We start from the raw sequence: 10000 nt of genomic DNA on the forward strand, positions 1-10000 counted from the left end.
ACGAAAACAAGAGAGAGAGAGAGAGAGAGAGAGAGAGAGAGAGAGAGAGAGAGAGAGAGAGAGAGAGAGAGAGAGAGAGAGAATGAGAAAAAAAGTGAGCAGGAAATGAGATGGAAGAGTGTAATAATGTTACGAAATGAGAGAGAGAGAGAGAGAGAGAGAGAGAGAGAGAGAGAGAGAGAGAGAGAGAGAGAGAGAGACATGAATGAGACAAGAATGGGGTGAGTAAGAAACGTCATATTAAGAGAGAGAGAGAGAGAGAGAGAGAGAGAGAGAGAGAGAGAGAGAGAGAGAGAGAGAGAGAGAGAGAGAGAGAGAGAGAGAGAGAGAGAGAGAGATGATCCCTTACCACTATTCTCCCATTACTTTCTCCCTCCCTTTATCTCTTCCTACCTCCCTCCCTACCCCATTCTTCCTTTTTCCTCCCCTCCTCCTCCTCTCCCCCTCTCTAATAACAATCTAATAACAATCTACTCATCCTAGTTATGAAATTGTCTCCTCTGCTGTTTCTTCCTTCCCTCCTCCTCCTCCTCCTCCTCCTCCATATTACACAAAGGCATTCAAGAAAAAGAAAAAGGAAAGAAATACCACAGTAGAGTAAGACGTGAAACTAAAATTGCTTCCATTAAAGTAAACACATTTTCTTGAGTCACGACATGTGGTGGTGGTGGTGGTGGTGGTGGTGGCGGTGGCGGTGGCGGGAAGGAATTAAAACAGAGACAAACACCGCGATATTACATTCTCTAGACGACTGTGAGAGGAGTAGGTTTGAAGAAGAGAAATAATAAGAAAAGAATATATATATATATATATATATATATATATATATATATATATATATATATATATATATATATATATATATATATATATATATATATATATATATATATATATATAAATGTCAGTTTTAATATACGAATGGGTGAATTGTAATGTCAAGATGAGGCGATACTCGAACCGTGAAATGCAAAAACAGACCGTGAAAAAAAAAAAAAGTGAAGTTGTGACGCGTGTTTGATTTAGTATGTTCGCTCATCTCCAGTTAAAAAAAAAAATAAATAAATAAATGAATAAGACGTAGAAATGCTACAAAGTGAGCGAAATTTCTGTGGTATATTCTAATCATTTTTTCTTTTCTTTTTTTTTTTTACTTTTTCCTGCGATCTTCATCTCTTTGCTTTCCTCTTAATCTCCATCTCTTTCTCTTTTAGCTTTCTTCCTTTCTTCCCTTCCAATTCTTGTCTCCTTTTCTTTTTCTCTTCAGCTCCTTACTCTCCTATCTTTATCTCTTCAGCTCCTTCCTCTTCTCCTCTTTTTTCTCTTCAGCTTCTTCCTCTTCCTTTACTTTCCTCTCTGTTAGTTTCTTTAGCCTTCTTCTTCCTCTCCTCTTCTGTCGCCTCTCTTCATTTCCTGCTCCTCTTCTCTTCCCCTTTCATATTTTCCTCCCTTCCTCACTCCTCCTTCCTTCTTCCTTGCCTCGCCTACCTTCTCTCTCGCTCTTTTTCTCCTCCTTTCCTTTTCTTCTTCCGTCTTTCTCTCCTTTCATCATCTTCATTTCTTATTCTTTTCTCCCTTTTTTCCTTTCCTCTCTATTTTGATCTCCAGCCCTCCCCCCTCCTCTCTCTCTCTCTCTCTCTCTCTCTCTCTCTCTCTCTCTCTCTCTCTCTCTCTCTCTCTCTCTCTCTCTCTCTCTCTCTCACGCCAACACCGTCTCAAACACTATAAATATTAATGGTATTCTGGATTAGTTGGTGTAACTCTTAAGCGAGTGTTTCCTCTCTCTCTCTCTCTCTCTCTCTCTCTCTCTCTCTCTCTCTCTCTCTCTCTCTCTCTCTCTCTCTCTCTCTCTCTCTCTCTCTCTCTCTCTCTCTCTCTCTCTCATGGGAATGGGTTGGGGGAAGTGACGGAAAGGAGTATCAGAAAGTTATGGGCAGGGAACGAGAGAGAGAGAGAGAGAGAGAGAGAGAGAGAGAGAGAGAGAGAGAGAGAGAGAGAGAGAGAGAGAGAGAGAGAGAGAGGGGGGTAAGGGGGGTAGGGGGAGTGAATAATGTCATATCCATCTTCTTACGTGGTATAATTTTTCACCTTCCTTATCATGTTCCCCCTCCTACCCCCCACCTTCCCCAGCCCCTCACAAATATAAAAAGTTAAAGTTTTCTCCATGCCTACCTGCTCCCTTTTCCCCTCCTAACATTACCTATCTACCGCCCATCTGGCCTTCACTCCGCGCTTCCCATCTCTACCTGGCGACCGAAACTCTTAGACACTTGTTACAAATCTTTGAAAACTTAAATTGCGGTAGCTTGTAAACACTAATATATTCGTTCGGTTATTCCAGCGCAGAATAATGAAGATAGCATTGCATGTGTATGAATAAAGAGGGATTAAGATAAGCAGCATGAAAGGTTTAAGAAAGAAGCTTCGGTAGTTAGACTTACGAGTGAAACTGATACATACCTTCCCTTGTACTTTCGTCAGATGATAACGAGTACAGTATTTACTTAAAGAACGGATCAATCTGAACTACTTCGAAAGATTAAGAGACATGGCGCAAACAACTGAAAATTAAACTTTGGTACTACGCCTTGTAAAAACTAATCTATTCCTTATATTCATTGGCACTGGGAGAGCAAGGACGAGAGAGAGAGAGAGAGAGAGAGAGAGAGAGAGAGAGAGAGAGAGAGAGAGAGAGAGAGAGAGAGAGAGAGAGAGAGAGAGAGAGAGAGAGAGACTAGATACAACAACAACAGTAACAGCAGCACAAGACCTAATCACAAACAGAGAGAACCCAGAGAGAGAGAGAGAGAGAGAGAGAGAGAGAGAGAGAGAGAGAGAGAGAGAGAGAGAGAGAGAGAAAACACACATACACACACAAGACCTCTTCACAAACAGCCTCGTAAAGAACATATCCACTACTAGTCACCCTTCCTTTGTGTTCCCAAGTGACGGCGGGATAGGAGCAGCGGATACGGGAGCAAGAGACGGGCAGTGGAGGTGGTGACAATGACAGAGGCGGCGGCTGCGTGCTTCCCCATCAAGATAAGCACACTCACTGCCACATGGAGCTTGGAAAAAAAGAACTGCAAACTCATTGACAACGATGGGACAGTCAACAACGATGTGCATTTGTCTTTTTCCTCCTTTTTTTTTTTTACCTGCGCTCTTGACTCTTGATTAGATGGCCACCCCAATGATGACGTCACAGACACTTAGCCAATAGCAGTGAGATGATTGGTAAATACGAGTCTTGGGGAAATGCGTGTGTATGGAAGAGGGTTTGGTAATCAATGTGGTGGTGGTGGTGGTGGTGGTGGGGGAGTCATAGTAGTAGTAGTAGTAGTAGTAGTAGTAGTAGTAGTAGTAGTAGTAGTAGTAGTAGTAGTAGTAATAGTAGTAGTAATAGTAGTAGTAATAGTAGTAGTAGTAGTATCAAAATAGTAATGATTAGAGGGATTCATAGAAAAGACTGAACAATAAAGAAGGAAGGATAAAGAAGCGAAAAAAAAAAAGTGAGAAAGAGAACAAGTACAAAAACAAAAGCAAAAATACCTAGTTACAATACATAGCAACAACAACAACAACAACAACAACAACAACAACAACAACAACAACAACAACAACATCATCATCATCAACACTCCCTACAAAACTAAAAAAAAAGAAGAAAAAAGAAAAACCACACACATACACAATACACACAGCAAAGAAAAACAAAACAAAACAAGAAAAAAAAACACAAGAATCACAAAATACGTAAAACAAAACCAAAAACAATATAGAAAACGAAAAACGAACATGAAACAGAGAACAGAGAAAGAGAAGAGAAATGGACGGGAAAACTGGAAAGAGAGAGAGAGAGAGAGAGAGAGAGAGAGAGAGAGAGAGAGAGAGAGAGAGAGAGAGAGAGAGAGAGAGAGAGAGAGAGAAAGGGACGGAAAAAAGGAGGAAAAACTCAAATGGGACAATACATATAAAACCATTAATGGGAACGATCCCATATGAATAATTTCACAGACCCATTCCTCTAATCCTCTAAACCAATCAGGAACTTTGTGCTAATGACGTCAGGGATTTTGCACCAATGGCAAGTAATTCGAGAGAGAGAGAGAGAGAGAGAGAGAGAGAGAGAGAGAGAGAGAGAGAGAGAGAGAGAGAGAGAGAGAGAGAGAGAGAGAGAGAGAGAGAGAGAGAAACAGAAACACACCGAAGACAGACCGAAAAGAAGAAAGGAGTTATTTTCTAATCATTCCTTCTATCTGTCTATCTGTCTGTCGGTCTGTCTGTCACTACTCTCACTCTCACACTCTCACTCTCTCTCTCTCTCTCTCTCTCTCTCTCTCTCTCTCTCTCTCTCTCTCTCTCTCTCTCTCTCCAGCAGTGCACAACAAATGAGTGAGTGAACGATTCCAGTCACGAGGATCGATGTAAGAACGCAAATCCAATGGAGCCGCCCGTGCTTTCCTCGTTCTCACCTCCTCATCAATCGAGCCAAGGAGGGAATCACGTCCAGGCCAGATCGATTCCTTGGCACCGATCGGCAATGCAAATACTCGGGCTCAGATTACCCTGTTACACTTTCCTCATCTTTCCTTCCTCGCCACCTCACGTTTGTTGGTGGAATGTAGGAATGTTTGGGGTTCTTTTTGAGGCGTCTTATTCACTTTCACTTTTTTTTTCTTTATTTTTTTAAGGACTGTGTAGATTTTAGGTTATTTTTAAGTTTTCAGGTAATGCAGAGTGAGACAGAAGGATGGCAGGCGATAAATTACCTTGTTTTCTTTATAGTTTCTTTGTTTCTTGTATAGATATGAGTGTTTGATATTAGCTTCTGGAATAATGCACGGCGAGAGAACCTTTTTTTGCACAGATTAACCTAACTTGGTTCTATATCTTCTCCACTAACTTCTAAGCTATTGTGAACCGTAGGAGTGTCTTACGTTACTTCTAGTCTCGGGGTGAGGCAGACTGACACTCATCCTGGGAAGGCGAGGCAAGTGTCACTCTTGCTTCAATTTCTTGTGAAGTCTGCGAGTACGTGTAGATATTTTAGGTTCTGAGGTAATATACTGTGATATAAATCCTTGGTGGAGAGAGAAAAGTAATTTGCTCTCATCCTCTCCACTCTTACCCCCATCTGTATAGTGTGCGAGTAGATGTAGTTATTTTAAGAAGTGAGGGAACACAGGAAAGAAAAGTGAGGCAAAACGTTTCAATATTTTAGAAGATAAAGTATGTTTCGTTCTGTTCTTTCTTTGTATCCTTAAACCACTTTACACTTCATTGGCTTCGTATGTGATTGCTTAGCGCTCTGAAGGAATGGGAGGGAAAGAGAGTGAGGAGGAAAGATTCATAGGTACAAGTAGGTTTAGTTAAACAGCTTCATAATATATGGGTGCTTTAAATTTGGGGATGGGATGCTATGCGGAACAAAGAGTGAAGGAGAAGGAAAGATTTAAACATAAAAATAGTTACATGTGACCGAACGGCTTCAGGATACATGCAGTTCATTTAAATTCTTGAAGACTGAAGAAGACATGAGGGAGATACAAGGCGAGAGAAAACACTGAGCTCTTTGACTACCAATAACAATGCGCATCCTGCTATTCTAAGTAACGACGTATAACAAAGAAAGCAAGAATTAAACCCTCACTCTATTATTTTTGCCATGGCGCTTTTAGAATACTCCAAACGGGTTATCAAGAGTGTTTCTCCTGTTAATAATACAGAAATCTTGTTAATCTGTCACCGGAACAGTAAAAACACTCTTAAAACCACGTTTAACTTCATCAAGAGCCTTTTGAAAGTAGTGGAGATGCATGCGGACAGAAGTGTTTCAGAATAGAACCATATTCTGAAGTAGTTTTGCGCTGCATCTCCACTACACTCAAAAGCCTCTAATAGCTGATGATACACGTTGTTTTAAGGGCGTTTTTATGGCTCTACTGACAGATTAACAAGACATCCACATGATCAAGAGGAGAAACACTCTTGAGAACCCTCCTAATTATATCGTGCGGTCTTTGAAAATAGTCGTGGTGAGAGAGCAAAGCGTTTCTGAAGACGAGCTGGAGCCCTGAGTAGCAGCGAGAAGGTTAGAAGGTACGGAAAGAACCAGACGCGGAAGACGCTGCCATACCCTGCCACACCGCCACCGCAACACAGCCCCGCCACACCACAGCCTTGTCTATCGTATCAACAGTATACTTCTCACTCCGCACCTGTATCACCTGCCTCTCATCTCTCTCACCTCCGTAATCCTCACCTGTACCCTACCTGAGGAGACGGAGATAGAGAAGGAGTGATAGAGAAGGAAAGGAAGAATTAAAGCATGGAATGAAGGAAGGAAGGAAGAAAAGAAGTAAGAGGAGTGATAGAAAAAGAAAGGAAGAATTAAAGGGTGGAATGAAGGGAGGAAGGAAGAAAAGAAAGAAGGAAAGAAAAGAAATAGTTACAGAGAAAGAAGAGAAAAATAAAGAAAGAAGAAAAAAGAAAGGAATAAAGAAACAGAAGGACGGAAAAAAGAAAAGAAAGACAAAACGAGAGAGAGAGAGAGAGAGAGAGAGAGAGAGAGAGAGAGAGAGAGAGAGAGAGAGAGAGAGAGAGAGAGAGAGAGAGAGAGAGAGAGATCACAGGTTATCATCACGTCAAATTCTCAGCTGTGGTTTTCTTAGTTTTACAACGGAAACTGACTCTCCCAGAGTTGCTTGTTGGGAAAATACGTTCAATGTAATCCCTTTCCTCCTCCTCCTCTTTCTTCAGCTCATCCTCTTCCATTCACTACAACTCCACGTCATCTCCTTCTCCGTTATCCTCCTCCTCCTCCTCCTCATCATCATCATCATCATCATCATCATCATCATCATCTTTACCAGAAAGAGAGAGAGAGAGAGAGAGAGAGAGAGAGAGAGAGAGAGAGAGAGAGAGAGAGAGAGAGAGAGAGAGAGAGAGAGAGAGAGAGTGTGTGTGTGTGTGTGTGTGTGTGTGTGTGTGTGTGTGTGTGTGTGTGTGTGTGTGTGTGTGTGTGTGTGTGTGTGTGTGTGTGTGTATGCATGTGCGTGCTTATTACCATGGGCGTATCCAGGCCAGTTCAGGGACAGAATACATAAAATTCATAGTGATTCAAAGCACACGCACACGCGCGGGCACACACACACACACACACACACACACACACACACACACACACACACACACACACACACACACACACACACACACACACACACACACACACACACACACACACATACACACACGGTTTACCACTGACAAACAAGCATTTAGTCCATTCTGAAGTATTTGCAAACACTCCGGATTGCAGACACTTCGAGGAGGAGGAGGAGGAGGAGGAGGAGGAGGAGGAGGAGGAGGAGGAGGAGGAGGAGGAGGAGATGGTGGTATTGCTGGTGGGGGAAGAGTTGAAGGTGGAGGAGAAGGAAGAGGAGAGACATGGCATGGGGAAACAGGAGGAGAAGGAGGAGGAGGAAGCAGCGATGGTAGTAGTGTAGGAGAAGGAGGTACTTGAGATGTAGGAGATACAAGAGGAGGAGGAGGAGGAGGAGGAGGAGGTGGAGGCGAAGAAATACATAGAAATACAAAGCTAAAACAAGCAGCATCAGATCTTTTGGCCTCAACTAGACTGATGAAGAAAATGAAAGTCTGAACAAGGAGAGGTCAGCGCGACAGGACGGTCAGGTGAGTGGGGGTTCGATTCCCGTTCACCGTCGATACAAAAAGTTAGGTTAGGTGAGGGAAATTGAGGTTAGGAACATGCTTCAGTACAAAAATAATGATCGGAAAAGGGTATAAAGGACTATGAGAAACAAATACCTATAAGCGAAAGGGTCAAATATCCTTTACCTTCTATTTTGAAACCATTATTTTACACGACTGTTAGGAAATCATTAGGAATCATATCTGTGAAGCCCCTGAACATTATAAACACTGCTATAGTCTGCTCTTGCCCCGTGGTTCGTGAGAGAGAATAAGCTTAATTCATCAAGGCGTTCCTCATGTGGTTTGTTGCGTAACCTCAGGATCGTCTCAGTTAATCAACGCTGTATCTTTTAGTTTTTCAATAACCTTTTCATATTAAGGAGAACGAAATTACACGTTATATTTGAGCCAGGATGGAACGAGCGAGTTATACAGACGACGACGAGGAGGAGGAGGAGGAGGAGGATGGTGGGGGAGGAAAAGAAGCAGCGAACCATGTGATACAGAATTGGAAAGTGGGAAGGAGAGAATAGAAATATATATAAAGATTGCGACAAAAAGCGAAAAACGAAACGAATAATGAAACAAATAAAACCCACAGACCAACTAAAGCCGAGGAAACGCATATCGACACCGGATGTAAAACGCACACACACACACACACACACACACACACACACACACACACACACATATCAAAACTTTACTCTCGGCAAACTAAATTAATCATTCTTCCTCAGTGTGCGTAAAGTTGATGTTTGTCACTTAATACTTAAACGAAGATAAGCAGAGCGAAAAGAGCCTCAAAAAGAAGGAAAAAAAAAAAAAAATGGCAGCTGATTTTTCGGGCGGCAAATATGTAGAATACGGTTTGGTTCAGTTAAGTCAGCTCAGATCAGATCAGATTAGGATAGGTTAAGTAATGTTAGGTTAGGTTAGGTTAGGATATGTTAACTAATGTTTGGTTAGGTTAGGTAATGTTTAGTTAAGTTGGGTTAGTTTAGGTTATGTTAGATTAGGTTAGGATAGGTTAAGTTTGGTTAGATTCCGTTAGCGAAGGTGAGGTGAGGTGATGTTAGAGTGAAAGAAAGTAATCTAAGTCTTTTGTATTTGTTAGGTTAGGTTAGGTTTAGTTACGTTTGATTATAGTAATGTATGGTTAGATTACGTTAGAGTAGACGAGGTGAGGTAATGTTAGAGCAAAGCAAAGTAAGCTAAGTCTTTTTGTATTTGTTGGGTCAGGTTACGTTAGGTAAGGTGAATGATTCTGTGAGTTTGCGTAAGGTACCAGTCTCCTTTTTTTTCTTTTCCATGGAACTCTGGGTTAGGTAAGGTAAGGTTAGGATAAACTGAAGACGACCAGGAAGAGAGAGAGAGAGAGAGAGAGAGAGAGAGAGAGAGAGAGAGAGAGAGAGAGAGAGAGAGAGAGAGAGAGAGAGAGAGAGAGAGAGAGAGAGAGAGAGAGAGAGAGAGAGAGAGAGAGAGAGAGACGGAACGATAGGGTTTACGTAAGGCAAGGTGAAAGTATGGTTAGGTTTCATTCTTTTCGCTCAGTTAGATTAGGTTAGAAAGGTAAGTTTGTGCTACTTTGGGTAGATTTAATTTTCATGGAGGAATCTTGGTGAAGGGATTATCTCATGAGTACAAAAGATATATAATGACATTTCCTTTAGTACTGTGAATGAAATAATAATAATAATAATAACAATAATAATAATAATAATAATAATAATAATAATAATAATAATAATAATAATAATAATATACTACAAATAAGTCGAGTGTGAAGGAAGGAAGTGAGCAAATAAGGAGTTCAACTGAGTTTTTGTTGATATTGCAATTGTGGTAATAGTAGTAGTAGTAGTAGTAGTAGTAGTAGTAGTAGTAGTAGTAGTAGTAGTAGTAGTAGTAGTAGTAGTTGTTGTTGTTGTTGTTGTTTATTTTTTAAGAGTAACTAAGAAAAAAAACGACAAAGATAACAGAGAACAAGAGCAAGAACAAAAAAAACAACAACAACAAAAACACTACCAACAACACCACCACAACAACCACCACCACAACAACCACCACCACCACCACCAACAACAACAATGACAACAACGACAACCACAAAGATAATGATGATAATAATAATCGGTACCAGTTTTAGGAGGGATCGAATTCGCGGACGTGTGTGTGAATAGGAAATGCGTGATTTGGGCCCCTCACCTGAGTGGTTTGGACTACAGGCTGAATTGAGTGCCTGATGCTGGTAGTTGAGAGAGAGAGAGAGAGAGAGAGA

The sequence above is a fragment of the Scylla paramamosain genome, chromosome 26 (assembly GCF_035594125.1).
Source record: "Scylla paramamosain isolate STU-SP2022 chromosome 26, ASM3559412v1, whole genome shotgun sequence".
NCBI classification, from domain to species: Eukaryota; Metazoa; Arthropoda; class Malacostraca; order Decapoda; family Portunidae; genus Scylla; species Scylla paramamosain.